This window comes from Patagioenas fasciata, chromosome 1, assembly GCF_037038585.1.
Source record: "Patagioenas fasciata isolate bPatFas1 chromosome 1, bPatFas1.hap1, whole genome shotgun sequence".
Taxonomy (NCBI): domain Eukaryota; kingdom Metazoa; phylum Chordata; class Aves; order Columbiformes; family Columbidae; genus Patagioenas; species Patagioenas fasciata.
This window is the reverse complement of record NC_092520.1, coordinates 24,798,300-24,817,905: the sequence shown is the minus strand read 5'-3', so window position 1 is coordinate 24,817,905 and position 19,606 is coordinate 24,798,300. Positions and strand designations below refer to the sequence as shown.

General features: G+C 43.2%; 1 long non-coding RNA gene across 1 annotated transcript; it reads right to left on the bottom strand.

The window, feature by feature from the left end:
* Window positions 1–4,268: 4,268 nt before the first annotated feature.
* LOC139826971 (uncharacterized) lies at window positions 4,269–15,694 on the bottom strand. Its single transcript, XR_011737137.1, has 4 exons — window positions 15,578–15,694; window positions 8,024–8,153; window positions 6,111–6,315; window positions 4,269–5,698 (listed from the first exon to the last, which is right to left on the bottom strand). It is a non-coding gene; the product is annotated as an uncharacterized lncRNA (long non-coding RNA).
* Window positions 15,695–19,606: the final 3,912 nt, after the last annotated feature.

Genomic DNA, 19,606 nt, shown 5'->3' with positions numbered 1-19,606 from the left:
ATTTTCCTCTAATAAAAGAAATCGGCACTGAAAGCAGACAATCTTTTAAAATTCATATTTCTAGAACATTAACTATTTCATAGCAGCTAATGGTGTGGTGATTAATTTCCTTACTATTAAATGTCTTACTTAAATTCCTACAGTGCTTGTGCTTTAAGCTAGGGTACAGGGAAATGAAAGCACAAACCTACAGATTGGTGATTCAACTTCTCCTCCTCTTCCCTCCCCCCAGTTTAATGAATCTCTTGCTTTCTAATTTCCCTTTTACCAGACACGTGTGAAAATCATGTGTTTCCACTTTGATCTTGGCATCAATCGTAGGGAGGTGAGGATGTTCAGGATGGCAGTTTCCTTCATGCTGCGACTACCAGAAGAACAACACTCAGCAGTGCCAGGCATGGATTGCTGGACCATGTAATGTTACTGGTGTGGGGGTGCAGTGGCCTTACTGTGTTACTGACTAAATACTGCACAAAGGCTTGTATTTTTTTTCCTCTCCTGAAAGAAGAGAACTTGATTCCTCTAAAACAAGCTTTTGAAATTCTTCTGGATAGTGTGTGTTAAGTCTTTACATCTACTTAGAGTGCACTTCTCCAAGTTTCAAACTTTAAGTCTTTACAACTGTTTTGCTTCAGTGGCATTACTAATAGGGAGAACTTACATCAGTCTTCCATGTATTTTTGTTTTGAGTTATGGTTTTCCCAAGGTGTGTTCTGATATTCTTTGGACTCCTTTCAAAGATCCTAGGAAAGTGTCAAGTACAAACATTTATTTCTATCCAGAAATCTGTGTGATGTATACAAGGAGGTCAAATCCCCACTAAAAATGCTTAAGGATGCGACTGGAAAATGGTCAAAAAGCACTTACTCAGACTGCCTTATGTTGGAACCTTAGTTCCATACTCTTTAAGTGCCATTATCTTACCAGCATAACAGGCTTGTGAAATAGAGTTTATAAGCTCACAACACACATCAAATTGCCTGAAATTCAGTCTTTCTGTAATTCTGAATCTAAGATGATTCAAACTTGCATAAAATACATTAGTTACTAGAACTGTTGTATTTTACCTTGCCATTACCTTTTCGAAAGATTTAGTTGAACTAAAAATTGTGAAATTATGCATAGTCTGAGAATAATTTTAAAAATCAATTTATGAAGTATTTTAAGCCAGTAAGAGCTTAGAACCACGAAAGGAAAATGACAAAATAACTTTAAAAGGTAAAAATCTTAAATTTACTTTTATCTATTGTGTAACCTCTCTTGTAAAGGTTTGATGTAGAATGTTTTGATGGAAAAACAGTGCATAGACTGACCACTGTTCAAGTTCGAATTATGCATTTTAGCACTTGGTTAGGTGTCTTGCTCCTCAGTGAAATGTTCATTTTATTATTCACTGCATTTCCCATTTTTGCAATAGGTTTTACTTTGTGAATGTATGTGATTAAAATGATGGAGCCTAAATAAGATAATCTCTCTGGAATACCAAATGCACTTGCTGCATGTGTAATGAAGTTTTCATTTATGAGATGATAGTCTAATACATCTCATGGTGAATTTCAAACTCTTGTTCCTTAGCCTGTTGTAGGAAATGCAAAGCCATGTCCTCGGTGCAACCCACCTTGTTTCCATCGCCTGTTTCACTGGAGGGGGCCAAGTGCAGGCACTGGAGACCTGTTGCCCATTGCACAGACAAAAGCTGCTGCTGTTCAGGCACAGGTTTTCCTCAAGCTTTGAGGTGCTGGTGTGAGCTGAGGACCTGCAGGATAGAAGATCCCCTCTGAGCATTAGGGGAATGGGCAGGCTTTGCAGCTCTGTCAGTATTTCGTACGGGTGTTTCCAGGAGGCTGAGGTGGAAACCTCCTGATGTTCAGCCTGGTTGGAAGGAAGGTAACTGTGAAGAGGTGCACAAGGAGGACTCGCCTCTAAGCTCAGGGCCATACCAGCTGTAAAGGTGGCAGGAAGTCTTGTCAGCTTCTGGGGAGAGGAGGAGCAGAAAGCAGGATCAAACACACATGTAACAAAGCTCAGACAGAAAAAAGTGTCACTGTTTTAAATGAGCTATAAAGGAAGTAGAGACTTGAAGCAATGCTGTGACTGATCTTTCGTTCCTTGCTCTTTATGGTGTGAATTTGGGCTGCTGGTTCTCTTAACTCTGTAGATGTGGGTACGGGATTGCCAGGTGAGTTACTAAATTTGAGTGGAGGTTTTAACTTTTCTCTTACAGCTGAGCACCTCATTGCCAGGCTGTCTGCTGTTTAGGTACAGATAATGTAGGTGTCCTACACGTGTATTTCTGTATTTTACATCTCCCCATGATTAAGCCACAGCACAGCTCTTGAAAAAATATTCCAAAAATAAATAGATACGTGATTAGGTAATCTTCCAAAGTCAGATGTTATTTATTTCATGGACTTTGATTGGTACCCTAAACTGGTATTGATTTTAATGGATGTTAATTCAGATAATTTTCAGTTGACTTTCAAAAGTGGTGAAGGAGACAGAACTGCATAGAAGAAACAGGATTTAGGCAGATTTTTTTTCAATTTTTAAGAAAGCATAACAGGTATAATCAAACCTCTTGACATTGGCAATTTTAGATTCTGAAGTGTCTTAAAAGCTGGCATCTTGTTCTTCCAGCTGAAGGAAGCAAATTTTAAATATTCTTTGACCATCCTCTTCCTCCTTGGAATGTAGGATGTATATGGGAAAACAGAAAAAGCCTAAAGATATTCCCTGTGGAACGAAGAAACCACATCCTGTCACTTAAATGCAACCTGTAGTGATTTAAAATACAGATGCAGACTATAACAGAAGATGCAAGTTGGAAGAGTATAGGTCTAAACACAGTCCCTGAATCTATGTCCTAGGGGCTCACCCACCCCTGGCTCCATCAGTAGGGTGATCAGGAAAGGCCACCTTGGCTTCCTGCAGATGTTTCTTCCCTGTGTACCTGCTGTGTGCCATTTGTGTGTTCATCTGTTCCTGTTGCTTAACTGTGTTCTTCAGCCAGACCACAGAGACAAGCTGTGCCCGCTCTAGATGAGTACAGCAGGACTCTGTCCTCATCCACCACCTCTGATCTCTCAAAGCAGAGGCAGGACAGCATGTCAGCACACAGGTACCTGCCAGGAAACCTGTGACAGCATCACTGACTTGTGCTGCCTGTTAACTCTGCAGTCAGCAATGGCAGGTGGCTTTGAAGATTGACTTCAACATACAGATGATCATTCCTCTTGGGATCCTGCTTCAGAGAATGGGGAGGAGAGGGATCCCCCAAAGAGAGATATAGAAAGGGAATTGAGAGATCAGACCACCAAGGGGCTTGAGGGTACCTCAGCCTCTGACTGAGGAGCTGTGGTGGCACTGTGCCCAGTGCTGATGTTGTGACCCAGCTGCTTGTGTTGAGGGGCCGAGGCTCCAGGGTGGGTCAGACACATCCGAATGATGCTGAAGTAGAAATGGGACCGTGAACAGCCTTTCACGTGGTTTGAGAAGTGATCACTGCTGGTGACTTCTGGACCATGCAGAGGGAAGAGCTGAGGTTTCCCTTGTTGCCAGTGGGGATAGTAATTATTTTAAGTAACCTAATGACATTGCTGTTGAAAAGCAACTGCTGTAGACCTGTGTACTTTGTGGATATTTCCATAGCCTGAGCTGAGCTACATAAGACCATACTTACAATACAACTGTGTTTCTGTGTGCTTACTGATGATACAGCAAAATAAAGAATAAATCTGTAATATCCTGTATGAATCACGGTAATACTTGGATACAGATCAACAGAGAAGAATGTGTCACCGAATTACATTACAAGGAGGAAAAGCTTTGTGCAGGGCCAAACACAAAGCCCAACAAAAGAAAACTAAATGCCTCAGTAATGCTGCTTTAATGCAACAAAATGTTAAAACAGTTTTCGCATGGAGTGTGAAACAGACCTGTGTGGGTAAACAGCTCCCAGTAACTGCAAGGATGTGAGTGTCACGGGATGGTTTGCCAGAGTCATTGCTGGGATTTTGCTCAGTCCTTACTTTCTACTGACTTCAAAGTAGGTTTGTCAGCATGTAGCCAATGGGCCATTAAATTGTTTTGCTTGAAATGCAGCACAGGGGCAAACTTAGCCATGCTGAAAACAAGGCACTGCAATACCAAGGACAGATTTATAAGAATGTACAAGAGAAAAGAGATTAACATGGGGGAGGAGAAGGGATTTTTATTTGTTTGATTTATTGTTTTGTTTTTTAATATAACTAGAAATCACAGGCAGGACTTTCCTCATTTAAATCCTTATTTTCGCTTATCATGTTTGCTCAGACATACATACATACAACCCCTCAAACAGTTTATCTAGGTAGGAAACAATCCATATCACATACAATCCATATCATGTACATTCTGGTGGCTCCCGCTCTGGGTTCCCCAAGAGCATTGTCCTTGCTGCTGTCTGTGCATGTACACCCATCCACATGGGCCCCACAGAGAAGCTGCTGGTGGGCAGTGACAGCTGTGCTGAGGAGCTGCCACCGTGCTCCAGACAGAGATGGGCATCCAGGCCAGTTGTGTGATTAGCTACTCTTTCAGTCTGTGATAATATACTATAGCATAGGCCATTCTAATGGACATACACCATGTTTGTGGGGACTGTAACCTGCAGAAAAACAAGTGGTGGCAAAACCATTTGTCAGTAACGGTGGAATGTGAGTTTATTGGGAGAGGAACACACAGGGAATGAAACTTGAGTTAGAAGCAGTGATCCCGCACCTTCCTCCACTGATCATCATGCCTACGAGGTGTTCATTTACTAGTGCTCTGTGACGTTCTGCCTTTGTCATTTTTATTATTCACCTCAAGTATTCTCTGGGTATTTGACTTCTAAGTAAATGAACATTTTCATTCAAAACTTTAACATAAAGAAAGGGAGGGATCAATAAAATATCCACATTTCAGGAAAAAAACAAAACCAAAAACCAAAACACCCCAAACCAGTTAAAAGGGATTAGAGCAAGTCCTGTTATCAGGGGAAATTGGAGTTCTCCCATAGGATGGGTCACTGTGTCAGGCCAGAGCCAGAGGTCTCACAGATTTTAGTACGCAGGAGAGAGGCATATTGTGCCATCACCAGTTTAAGGGATGTGTTTTAAGATGTTGAAAATCAATAAACTCCATATACATGCTTATACATTAAAAGTAGAGGGAGAGGGAAGATTAGTTATAACTGCAAACTGGGAAACAACTAATTCATGGTTTTATTAATAAAACACAAGCATAGTCTTAAAAAAAAAAAATCACTGTAAAATAAATTTAAAAACTACCTCCTACACCACAGAGCCGTGATGTGCTTGGACATGCACCACATCGAGGTTTTAACTCCCACCTTGAGGCCCTCTGGAAATGAGAGTTGCTGCTCCAGATCCCCGCTCAGCCACGCAAGCCAGAAGAAATACCATGTGGGTACCGCTTGCGGCTGCAGTTGGGAAAGCAAAGAGAAGGAAAAAAAATATGTATGTTCACTCTAAGCCTGCTTAAATTCAAAAGAATTTAAGAATTGCAGTGCAGTTGGTGGGAAGCAGCATGTGAAGTTTGTGGTTGTTGCAGCTGGAGGATGTGATCCGAACTACAGTGTCACCTCTGTAACCAGCTGAGGCGAGGAGAGCCAGTGGACGATGGCCATCACACAGGATACCTTTTTGTGGCTATGGGGCTGGATGGAAGCAGAGAAAAGCTGTTAAAGAAACAGTGTTCATCCTCTCCTTTCATTTAGCAGGTTCTTGGGCTTGGTCAGACCATACACATGAGCCTGACCTTGCTGCAAGCTTGGTGGCACCTGACTTCCACCTCTCACCTCAGTTCACAACCATGCAGTTATAGCTGCCTAGCCCTCCCCAGTTTTAGGTTATTTCTGTCTCTTCTCCTCCTAGACCTTATGAAAACTAGTGACTGAGGACTATGCAATACTAAGATTAAGTTAACAGCTTAACACGAAAATTTCGTTTGCCTGAATTAAATCAAGACCACATATTTGTCTGTTGTGTATGCTGACTTACCCTCTGCCATAACTTACTGCTCTTATCAAAGAATGTATTTGAAATACAGACCCGAGGTGTATTCCTTACTATGTCATCCTGTCAAAGAGCTGAGGTTTCTGAGCATGGTGGAGCTCATCTGCTGAGTCCTGGACCGAAGAGACCAGCAAGGGAGAGGCTGGTTTGACCACTGCCAGAAGAGGTTTGTCTTCCTTGGCCCCCAACACACACTCTGTGCTCATGGGACGGGAATGTCTTCACTGTGCAAGTTACGTGGCTCCACTGGCAAAAGGAGCTGACCAGAAAATGGAAAATCCACATCACACATGGTAAAGACATTTCTGACCTTTTCCCCCCAGCTTGGATAACTGCTTTTAAAGAGAGAGAAAGCCAGAGGAGTGTCCCAGAACAGCCAGCAGCTAATTGCAAGCTTTCTCTTTTACTATTCACTCCCAATCCCAACATTGCCCAGTTTGTTGAAGCCAATACATTTGGTTTCAACAAGTGATCATTTTATGATGAAAATCTCTTTCGTGGGGTTTGTGGGACTCTGAAGGGAATCCTGGATGTTGTAAGGAAAGAGCAGGCCCTTCAGGTCAGCAGAAGTAACAAGAGAGCTTCCTCTCTGCATTTCAAACCCAGCCTTTGCCACTGCCACCCTGATTTGGCTTTCCAAAAAAGACAGCTGAATGTTTCTCTGATCACTGGCAAACACAGCTTTATACAGATATTTTTAATTTTATTTATTTCTTTTTTTATAATGAATGATCCAAGACTGCATTCAGAGAACAATAAAACATTGTGGTGCTTCTGCAAAGATGTACAGACACACCTGGTTCTTTCAGCTGGTGAGTCAATCTGACCTCAGTGAAATTACTGCTGGCTCCCAAAGTCAGCTCACAGCCAAGAAATTGGGTGTTTCCCTAAGGGGCTGGAGGGGGGTGAGTGGCTTCCCCTGTGAAAAGGTCCCCAGGACTTTGTATATCTTGGGCACATTTTTGGTTACAAGCCCAGACACCAGATTCTAGTAACGGTAAAGTGATTTTTGCTGTTCTACTTTTTTACCAAGATGTAAACATTGAGTTCAGGTTTCATTTAAAAGAATTTCATACTATTTTATGTTAATAGATCATGTATTTTAGATGCAGTCTTGTTACTTGCAAAGCACACATTCATTCTGCTGTCTCACCCCATAGCCACAATATACCTTGAAGAACATTCAGGGCACTCTTTGATTTATCAACATACTTTTCCAAAATTAGAAAGAGATGTGGTATTTGCACATGTTTAGTTCAAATATTCAAACATGGGCAAATTTACCCACTTGTCTCCAAAAGGATAGGATAGTAATAATTTTCCACTCTAGAATTACTCTTCCTCATGGAAGCTACAGAATATTTCGTCAATGTACTCGGTCCTATGCTTAGTGCAATGGGCTCTGACTAACGTGTGACACTATACAACAAACAGCACCTGTGTGTTGTCTATGATGTAGCAGAGCAATGGCACAGAAAACTTATTTTTTTAGAACACCATCTGACTTGCACACACTCTGCGGGTGTGCAGACCCAGCCGTGGACAGCCCGACTCTGCTTGCTCAGGCTGGGCAGCTCCATCTGCTTGCACTGCAGATCTGCTCAGATTTATTTTTGTTCTCTTCCCTCCAGAACTGTTAGCACGTTTCTTTCAGAAGCATATGAGTCTGACTAATCGCTGAGGAGCGTCTCAGGGGAGGAACTTCCCACAGAACAGCATGGTTACTTGCAGCATAAACTCCCACCCAATGCATCTGGCCCTGCAACAAGGGTCACACAATGCGGGGGGAGACCTTACTTGCTCCTGTTCATCTCCACATAGGAGCAGTCGCAGATCTCATAATGTTTTCCTTCTACAGGGAAAAAATAAAAATTAAAAAAAAAAAAAAAAAAAAAAAAAGCCCAGTCCACTCTCATTTATGGCCTTTAAATATTTTCCAGTCTTCCAGAAATTTGCGAACCACTTACCCCTCTTCAGAGCAGGCAGACACCACTTGTTGTAACTCCATATCTTCAGGTGCCCATCTCTGCATCCTGTAACCAGCCTGGCTCCGGGTTCAAACACCGCGCTCTCTGCTGCATGCACCAGCAATAATGCCTGCAGAAGGGTAACAAGCATAAAAAGAAATGCAGCTTCTTCCATTGCTATTAGAAGTCAAACAGGTGGTTCCTGCCTCTCCGTGAGCATTGGTGAACTCAAATAACTGCTTTTGTGTTTCAAGATCCCACGCTTCAGCTGTCTTTAAAGGAAAAGAAAAAAAGACAAAGGATGTTTGAACTCGGAAAAGTAGCTCAAACTTTCCACTTCAATTCCCACCCTTTGTCCCCACTTTCATGCCCCAGCTTTCTTTTCTGTTGAATAATAAGGCAAAGGCATGTCCTCTACTCCCTTTTACCAAGATCTGAGATATCTCACTAGCACTACAGTGGAGGCCAGAGGACAAGATTGAGTGTGCTTCAGTTCAGAGTCCCTTTGAATGAACTTGGATCTGGATGCCCAGCACCTGTGTTTGAGCAGCCACTGCTGGGCATACACACAGCATCCCAGGTCCAGGCTGTGTCACCCTACATGGTGATGGGAGTCACGGGAGGGGACAACTACCACGTCACTTGCAGGACCTGCCCTGTGACTGTGCTCAGAGCACATCCCACCGTCTTCAAACGAGTGATAGAGACAGTAGTGCTGGCAGCCGCGTTTTCACCCAATATCTAGTCATTACCTACAGTGCCTCCTACAGAAGCTGCTCATATTTGTGTGGGAGATGCTCAGATGCCTTCAGGGCTGGAAATCAAGTGGTTCCAGGGTGAACGACCAAGGCCACCCTGCAGGACACAAGAGCCCAGTGAGTGCAGCGCCAAACCCTGGCACCAGTCAGCCTGATTGCTGTTCCACCAGATTAACCCTGAGGGACTCTGCTAGGGCAGTATCCAGCACAGCTGCTGGTGCTTATTGCTATTTGAGTCATTCACCCAAGGGAAAACCCACCACAGGCTCTGGACCCACACAGTGTGGTGGGCATGGGAGTAAGAGAGGGAGCAGCATAGCTAACAAAATCCTGTTCCTGGGGGCAGCTACTGAGAAGATGACTGGGATGAGCAGCTACACACTGTGTAGAGTGGGGTGGCAAACAGGCACAGCTCATACCCCATCGTGCTGCCGAGGGAGGGAGCCCCAGGGGATGCAGGAGCATGTGGAGCTTCTCTGCATCACTTCCCTGGTGCACCAGCCATGCAGGGGAAAGAAAGACACGGGGCTTCAGTGGCTCTGAAAACTGAGATAAGGAGAATAAGACTTTTTGTTCTTGCAAGCAATGTGCTCCCTATTTGCCCCCACTATGGTACTCCTGCAATCCTTACCGAGCTGTGCTCTCACAGGCCTCACACCTGCCCCACCACAGGCTTTGGGAGGAAACCAGTATGCAAAATGCCCTCCTTCAGAGAGCTCACCCCTGACTGTCCTCGGGCAAGCCAAAAACCAGCAGCTCTGGCCCTCAGCATCCCAAATACATGAGGAAAAGAAAAGGAAGAAAAGCTTAGCCTGCCTGGGAATGGAAGTGGGAAGTGCAGCAAGAAGTGACCTGCTGCTTCTGAGTGTTTCACTGAAAGGACACAAGGTAAAACTACAGAGAGAGCATCAACTCTGGCATTTCCCAGTTACTGAGTATTTGACTTCAGATTTGTAAATGTTCTTTCAATGCTGTTTACTTTGTACAGATTATGTAGGAGTTACACATTCAGAAGTCAGACAATTTCAGCAAATATACATAGAAAGAATCAGAATGTTATAGAAATATGGAGTATTTTAGCAGTAGCCTCTATGGACCTCAACAATGTTATCAGTGGACACAGAAAATATTTTAGCATCTTCTTTGGATGTCTAGAGGTAAATGATTGGTGCTGTATGGCTTCTGAGCTTGCCTGTGCATCAACTGAAATTTAGATAAGAACAGCTCAATGTTAAGCAGTATCCATCTGCGAGTTTCTTATTAAGGGAAGTCAACTGTAATGTGCCCAAATCTACTAACACTTGTTTTTTGGACAGCAAAATCGTGCAAGTTTTCTGAGGAAGGTTAAGCCAGCAACAGCAACCCTTCACTGAAAGGAAGGCAGAGGTATTGCAAGCATTTGCTTGAAGAAAGCAACTTTTCCTGCTAGTTCATATTGCTTCGTTGCTTCCCTGTGCCCTCTCCTTGTCTGCTGTCATCTGCCCTGCAGACTGTAAGTCAGCTGGGCTCCTGACATCCCATCTGAGCAGTGCCTGGCAGGTTTCTAAGCAGGTTTGAAAGAGCATTGGGAGTGTACAGCGATGTGGCAGCACCCTGCACAGAGAGAAAAGCCCTACTCTTTTGGTGGGGGGGGGCACCTGTTTGGACAGAAACTGAGATTGGGAGCTTAGGGATAAGGAACAGCTCCAGCCAACCTCCTGTTGTGTTCCTGCCAAGCATTTATTTTAAAAAATGCTTCTTATTTAATGCAAACACTTTTGCTCCCTTGTGGGCTCTGAACACTGCCTGGTGTCCCCCGGCTCTCCTTGAGGAGTTCCCATGGCCAGCTGGCCTCTCCTGCCCCTCGAGGCTTCCCCTGCCCCTTCTCCCCCTGCACCGACAGCTCAGCACGAGCAGCACCAATGGGGCACCCTGGAAAAACATGGAAATCTCCCACAGCCAGGCAGCTGGGGGGTCCAAGCCCCTGCAGCACCAACCACCTTTTGTGAATTCAGCATGATGATCCTGAGTCACTACATTTCCATCTTTTTTAATTGTAGAAGTAGTCAACTCCTGTCCTTTTTATAATCTCAATGTATTCCTTCTCTCATACCCATAAGATTTCCTAACCCTCAATGACAGTTACTGAGTTTTCCATTAATGGACACAAAGCTCTTTGGTTCTTCCCTAGTAGGTGACCGAAACCCCAGCCCCCTGGCTATTTTCTCACCTTTCCTTGAACCAATTCCAGTCTGTAAGCAACTCTTTTCCTAAGGAGCAAGGTGGACTGACTGCAGCTTTGCCAGTGTCACTGCCTGTGCTGCTCGTCCCATCGCACAGCCACAAACATGCCTTGTGCCAGTACCTGAGCCAGCTCTGAGCGAGAAGGAGCAAATGAAAACATTGGAGTGAACAAGTGCTGGTTTCTAAGAAAAGGCAGAAGTTAAGAGAAATGCAAACAGTTCTGTCATCTTGCTCTAAACCCAAGATTGTTTTCCTAATGCAGGAAAAGACCAGCACCGCAAATGGAGTTCAGGTCCTTTCTTTGCTTTCAACAGTCCATCTACCTTTCCATGCAGACTGGAAGTTGCACAGAATCGTAGAATCACAGAATAGTTTGGTTTGGAAGGGACCTTCAAAGTTTATCTAATCCAACCCCCTGCGATGAGCAGGGACATCTTCAACTAGATCAGGTTGCTCAGAGCCCCATCCAGCCTGGCCTTGAATGTCTTCAGGGATGGGCCATCTATCACCTCTCTGGGAAACCCGTTCCAGTGTTTCACCACCCTCATTGTAAAAAATTTCTTCTTCATGCCTAGCCTGAATCTCCCCTCTTTTAGTTTAAAACCATTACCCCCTGTCCTGTCACAACACACACTGCTAAAAAGTCTGTCCCCATCTTTCTTATAGGCTCCTTTTAGGTACTGAAAGGCCACAATACTGTCTCCCCAGAGCCTTCTCTTCTCCAGGCTGAAGAACCCCAACTCTCTCAGCCTATCCTCATAGGAGAGGTGTTCCAGCCTTTTGATTATATGGCTGCTATCTACTTCTACCGAGAGGATCCCAGAAAATGCTGCCATGGCATTTCAAAGCAGAATAATTACCTATTCCTGATTTTATAAACCTGAATTAGGCACATTGTCCGCTTATGAACTACCTAGGAGAAATGAACTTTGTGGCACTGAAAAGCATGGCGTGTTTATAGTCAGATCATGAAGTAAAAGTGTAGTTGTGGTTGTGCCAGTCTCAGCTCATTTAGATAGCTCTGTCTGCCTGCTGTCTGGTGCAAGGAAACCATGGACAGTGTGATATCAGCCATGTCTGCAGCTACCACATTTAGGCTGAAAGAAAAATAACCTTCTTGACATTTATTGGGTCTGCAATGTAGATGAGCCATTAACCTTGTGCACATTCTTCATACTACACTGATAAACACATTTGAATAACTCATAGTGCTACTGTTAAGTAACAACTGTACTTTGTGCTGAGGTTAGCAGAGGGAAGGTGCTGTTCATGCATACTACAAGAAGTGATTTAGGGTAATAAAACAGCACCATTTTTTCTTCTAAGTGCCTGGGGACAGCATGACATAGGGGCCTGAATTTGAAAGGGAAAGACTGAACTCCAGAGGTTTCAGGTTTTCAGTGTTCCTCATGAAAGCAACGATTTTTAAGAGGCATTGCTCACGTGGTTGGGCAGCAAAGAGGATCTCTTAAGTAACTCAACAAAAGGACAGTAGCCTCATCATAGCTGTTGTTCTGGATGACAGTAAAGGATAGCTTAAGGGAAAAAACATAAGAAATATTGCACCAGCAGTTAATTTGCACTATTTCAACAATTCAGTTAAGCCTAGAGAAAACAAATACATGCATTTAAAGATGGTTGCTATAGAAACCACAAAAGGCTTTATAGTTGCTTACAGGAGTAAAGGAGGTTCTGATTGATAAGACAATCACATTCAAATAGTCACTATGGAAACCCAAGGTGACCTGGAGAAGACGTGACTCCTCTCACTCTGCTCCTGTGGGCAGAAGAAGGTAGTGTGGATGGGGGAAGGTCTGGGCTGGATGACAACGCACACTGGAGCAAAGCAGCACAGCGCTCACCGCGATGCCAGGGATGCTCAGCATTTCACATCTCAAAGCTGTGTGAGTGCTGATCTCTATATCAGTGAAATACAGTTATTTACTTACCCTTGAAGGAGGTTTTTTTCTCTCACTGAAATCAATAGGAGCTCTGCAATTCAGTTCTTTGGGAGCAAAGTAGATTTGAGAGACATTCCTATGTCTTCAATCCATCAAAGAAAGGAAGCACACTTGCACAACTCCCATGGAGCTCGCTGTTTAGCAACTGCATGCGCTTTGCCAATGTGGGCCATGGAGTTGCTCAGCACTTTCTGCCTTGACCAACAAGACCTGTGCTTGTATTGTGGTCCCAGAAATAGGACAGAAAGTGAACAGAATATGTGAGTCTTCTTCTTGTAAACTGGTTATTTAAGGACCAAAGTTAGTCAGACTGCACATCACTTAAACCCAAAATTAAGTAGCTTGATAATACCTCAGTAACCACTTAGTTTTTTGTTTTGATATCTTTTTAGTAAGTCATTGATAGACAGATCAAAGGACCGGTGCTCAGCACTCCTCAACACAGCTGAAAATTAAAAAGTTATTCCATACGTCTACTTTTGTGTTATTACCTCTATAATGCAAAGTGTTAATGTCTTGGCTATCATCTCCAGGCAGCTGAGATACACTAATTGCCCAGTAAGGGCTCAGACTGAGCCAGACCCACCCCGCTGGTTCTTTTGCTCAAACCTAGACACACTCTTCTCCTGTATCATTTAGATTCACACTACCCACATATGATCCAATCATACAGATATTAATCATCAGAGATTTTTATCTTACATTATTTCCAGTGAGGTAAAAAGAACTAGTTGGCAGTCTCAAGAAAACACTGATATTTCTCAGATTTTACCAAATTTCCAGTGTAAATATGCAGATAGGAGGAAACAAGGTTGTTTGGAGAAAACCTGAGGATGTAGGTCCAGTCTTCAGGAGTAGAGTACCAAGCAGCACAGGTTCCTTGCAACTCTCGCTCCTCTGGCTTAGATGCCGAAACTGGTAAGATTGGCCAGGAAATCAGCCCAGTGCAAGGCTGCTGCCTTCTCTAACCAGCCTCAGTGGATTTAGAAATTGCTCTCCCATGTAGAAAGCCTAGCCATGCTTGCACAACAGGAAATCCATCAAAAATAAACCTACAAAAAGAACACAAAAAGGAAATGCTGCTTCTACATCCATCATCAAAGGACGAGTTCAAATCTCAGGATACTCCTAAAAATGCAGGCAGCACCGACACTGTGGTGGGGCTGGAAGCAGGAAGAGCTGGTCAGACACACATTGTCTTGAAAGAAATTCCTACTGATTTTAAAGATAAGCAAAATTGATGATTATTACTAAATATGTAGACTCATGGCTGAAGGAAGAAATCACTGCTTTGATGAAGTCATAATAATTCAGGTACCAAGAGTGAGAGAAAGAATAATACTGAATAAAAGATGTGCTCACAGGAAGGTGCAACCTGTGGACAAGTTTCTGTTCTGGTTTTGTGTCTATAGAAAGGAAACACATAAGTAAATAAATAAGAACAAGGTAAAGTCTTTGCATGGAAGTTAATGGTGTAAATGTGTGGCTGAACCTTTTATCCTCAGCACACTGCTGCTCAACTTTCCATCACCAAATGACAGTGGAGGGCTGATATATTTTTTGGTTTTATTGTTTTTAACCTGTGTAACTCAGTTTCTGTGAATCTTGCAGCAGATGCATTGTAAGTAAGTCACACTGGGACAGAGAACAGCTGGGAAAAAATTCAAGGTGTAAAGGTCTCTCCAAGCACATGTGGGAACCTGACGGCTTCCTTCCCTCGGCAGTGAGGGTGGATAGTGCTGCCTTACCTTTGCTGGGAATGGACTGGGAAGGTGCTTTTCTGAGAGCTCACCACCCTTTTCCTCTGGTCTGAAGTGGTCTCAGAGCATCCCTCCTGGAAGCGCGTGCTACTCAGTACTCCCTGCAAATGATCCCAAGTTGCATAGGCTCCCCGGGCCTCACCAAACTCATAACAGAAGCATAAGCTGATTTGTACAGATCACTTCTGCAAACTTCACTTTGAAACCTGTCCAAGGAGATGGTAAAACTTGCTCACCTCCTCCCACCCTCCGATTTTAAACAAAAAAAAACCCAAATGATTATGATGGCAAAAAACCAGCATTTTGAGAAAACATTCCATGAAAACAACCAAACTCGTAGGGGTTTGAAATCTTAAAGCTCTCAACACTGTGGGATGTGTTTTGCTTTCAGAGCCCAATCCTTCAGCTCTCTGAAAAGTGACAAGTAGCTGTGAGCCTTATAGTGTTCACTGGTAAATACCATAAATAAACTAGCAGATAGTGCAGGGTTTCTCTGAGAAGCATGCAAAGGCAGTAAGCACCATCTGCTGGCTTCAGCATGCAAAGGGAAAACAGGAATTTTTCATCCTATTGCACATCTCTTTGTCTGTGCTGCCTCTGGTTTTAGGGCAAACACAAAGAAACTGATGCAACATAAAAATGGAACAACCTGTCTGGGGCACCCTAACCAGAGCTAGACTGTCTGGGGAACATCGGCTACCCTGCAGGCAGGCCAGGATAATATAGGGCAAAAAGAGGAAAGTAAAACGCCATCAAAATTCACAATAACTTCATCAGCGTTCAAACTGAGCATCACTAAAGACCTTCATTTCTCACCTGGTTTTGCATTATATTAAAAAAATAAATGCTTACCTTAGGAGTATTCCTGCAGAGGACACAAGCCAAATATTGACACAGCTTTAGAAAATAAATGGCCAAGAAATGGGTTTTAAGAAAATTGTAGGCACAGACTTGCTTTCCCCCCTCAGTTCCTGATCTCAAAAAAGGGTGTGGGGGTTTGGCACAAATACAGCAGGGCAGCACTTTGCAGATGGCTAATTCATGTTGTAGATATTAGTTACCAAAGGATGAGCAATTAAGCCAGTGAGAGCTGAAGACACACATCGGATTGGCAAAGCTGCTCAGCAATTTACAAAAATTGAACACAGAGCACCAACAGAAGTAATGAATACATAGGAATTGCCAGTTTCTGAATAACCAGCAGAGCCAGCCCCATCCTTTTGCATTCAAAGACAGAAAATGCCACATTCACAGTGAGCAGCGCTGGGACCCAGCGCTTGGGCATGTCCCTGGCCCTTCCTTGGCTTGACTCCCATGGCATCAGTGTCTCCACTGTCCACAGCACCTTGTGCCCCTGCCACGGGGTTTGTATGGACTGTCCGCGCCAGTACTCGTGACTCCAGAGACAAAGGGTGTCTGTGTGCTTCAGAGGTGAATTTCCCACTCTGTCCTTCCCCAGGAAGCACTGGGCTTTGTATTAGGAGGAGCTGACAGAGAGAGGCTTACTCAGGTGCACCAGATCAGGCTTCCTCCTCCCCTGCTCACCACGCTTGTTCTGCCAGGCAGTGATGAAGGGCAGGTGTGGCAGATGTGCTCTCCCCCCAATTCTAGGCTCATGGACACTATGGTCATGCATATACCCCTTAGTCGACAGGTAGGACCTTTGACCAGTGAGACACCTTGGGTGAGAGAAGTTTCTGGATACCTACCATAAATTACCACAGCTCAGATTCAACCAGGATATAAATGGAGCCAGCCAGAAGCCCCCTAGGAGTGGATCTTCCTCAGAGCAGTGGGTTGTAGTCGAAGACTCTCCTCCTTAGGTTGGCCATCTAAGGAACATTGCCCAGGGACTGAGACAACTTGTCGACCTGGTAGGTGATCATCTGGGTACCCTTGAGAGTCCCCACTTTGACAGAGTGGGAAGATGCACATTTTGAACCATCACTCCAGAGTTTTGGGATCTGACCCCTTTAAGATTTGAGTCAGTTGTGTAGTAATTCAACTCCTTTGATCAAGTCAGTGAACTAAGAATGTGATATCTTGGCTCTCTGGTGAGATCAGAACAAATCTCTAACAGTTCCTTATATCCAGAACCTCTGGCTAGTTGAGAACAGGATGAATGGCAGGTGTTGGAGGTTTCACTTCAGCACAAACCCCTGAAGCATCTTCTTTTAGTCTTTGTTCTACAAATTAGACAACTTAATGGTAATTGCTAGGTATGTTCATGTAGCCATAGTCCACTTAGAATACCTTAGATCACGAACCATTATTTAATGCTAATGCCAGCACACAGGTCATCTAACTCATCACCAGTTTGACCCTCCCAGTATCTTTAAACACCATGGGTCAACAAAATCTGCCTTTGTCAAAGTCTCTGCTAGACCATCCTCATTACTCCACCACCGTAGCTCCACAATGACACGTTCATACATTGCCAGATTTATTGCTTTATCATCCCACTAAACCAACCTTTGGTTTGGCAAAACTCCTACGGTTATATTTGTTTGCAAACAAATCGTACTAAGTTTCCCAGGAGCTTAATTGCTTTTGTTTACAATGCTACTGCTTAATATGGGTAGTTGTTTGTAGATATTTATTATGTATCATTGTAGTACCTGGTAATAAACTGTGTAACATTGTGCAAAATTAACTGAAACGTGGCTTGTTAATTATAAAAGGTACTCTAAAGTACCTGTTTCACTCAACAAAATGATTAGTTGTAAGTATTTTATTGCAACAGCAGGCTGCTTGTTATGCTACACAGTAGTTAACAGGGACATTCTGTCACATTGGGTCCAGCCCTGCTTTTTGTCACTTGAAAGGCAACGGGATTAAACTTGTTCACCGAACACTTTCCTCAGGCGAACAGCCCCTAATTCCTGCAGCAGAGGGCAAAATGCCTTTCTGTGGGAGACCTAGCACAATTTCCCCCATCCCCTGTATAAAGCAGGGAATGGCTAGGCATGAAGCATGGAAGCTTTAGGGTTACTGGCTGAACTGGTGACTGCATGGCTTTGTCAATCAGTGTCATCTCCAATTTGTACAGAGTGTTTCTTAGTGCCAAATATTTTGGAGCCAGGTCCTCAGCAGGCATTAGCTACATTTCACCTTCACTCACCATCAAGGACAGGATGCACCCATACACTATCAATCATTTGTGTCTGACTTTAAGCTGAATAAACACCCAAGTGCATAATGTGGGTAGAGTAATAAAACTGAGATTATAATGAAGAAAGACAAAGTGACCTATCTAATGATATAGTTCTGTACATCCAACAAGACATTGTGAAGAAACATCATGTGAGACTAATTGCTGTCAAGGCCAGAGAGATCCAACAGTACTTCCCCAGGAGAAGCATGTTGTACTGTGTCATGACAATGAAATTAATTCAACACCCACTTAGGCTTTTCCTTGATCAACTTCTCCTAAAAAGCAAGCAAGGATGTTACCAACCCCACGCTTCATGAGAAGACAAGGTGGTGCTATCAGGTCTGGGCTCTGTGTGTGGTTGCCACCCGGTGTCTCCAAGGAACATCAGACACCTTGCAGAGATCAAAGGCAAATATTATGTGACCCCCACTAGACTGAGGGCAGTGTAGATTGCACCCTGTGACATATAATGTAACGGAGAATGAAGAGCCATCAGGTCCCTCCCAGGACGAGCCCTTTGCTTGTCTCCTATAACAGCGGCAAATCAATTATTCTACAATACCCTTTTTTGTTGGTGGAGCTGACCCTTACCTCATGTCTTCACAACATATGGCCACATTTGGGAGTGGTATGGTGAGGCTCGGGTGGTTTTTGGGGGAGAGTCCACCATGTGCTTATTGCTGAGCATGGAGAGGAGCAAGGACACTGGTGTGGGAAGTACTTTTGAGTCAGTTTGCACAGTATTAGGGTTGTTTTCCTAACTCCGTGCTCAATTTGTACAAAACCCAAAAGGAAGCTTGGATCCTGTAGCAAGAAAATTTTTGTCTAAAACAGAATGAAAGAGTGCATTTTCCAGAATAATTTTAATGTGAAAATTTGAATCTCATTTAATACTTCGTCTCTTTAATTAACTGTAAACCATGACTTAAACCCTATCGATGAATTTCTGAGGCTGCTGTTCTTACTCCTGTTTTTGGCTAAAAGACTTGTTCTTCTAGTGAGAAAAAAAACCCAAAAACCTCGAAACTGCTCCCCATGCACACTTACCCACTGCATTCTTCCTGTTGCAGCAGAATCTGTTTTCATGAAAAGATTTTCAACTTGCTCATGGCTGAATGTATGACCAAACTTTGAGACGAACATGTTATGTGAAGAGTAACTGAATATGCTTTATTTTCATAACACATTTAAACTCGGCTGGAAATAGTAGGGTTTTGCAGTCTCTGTTTTCATACTGGTTTCTAGATGAGTATCAGAAGTTCAGGAATAACATTTTTTTTCCATTTATGGGTTCATTTTACATAAAAATGCCAAATGCGTCATGACTGAGCAAAAATGAATGTGGCCTAAGTATAGTTCAGTTTTGTTTGCAGAGTTATGCTACAGTCCTACAGATTTTACTAAATGCAAACAATCTTCTTAAATGTGGCAAGAGTTGTTATTATTATTATTATTATTATTATTATTATTATTATTATTATTATTATTATTATTATTATTCCAGTAGCTGAGAAAATCTAGCTTCACATTAACACCTTGGGCTCGATCCTGTCACCTGACTCCAGCAAACCATGATAAATGAGCTAAAATCGCACATGTGTTGCAGCCTGGCTATAGTATTTAATAAAATGAAAACCTGTTTGGTTACTGTTTAATCATCTGGATACAGTGGTTTAATTATTGTTAAACAATAAAGAAAAACAAAAGTCAGGAAAAAAGCCCAGGGC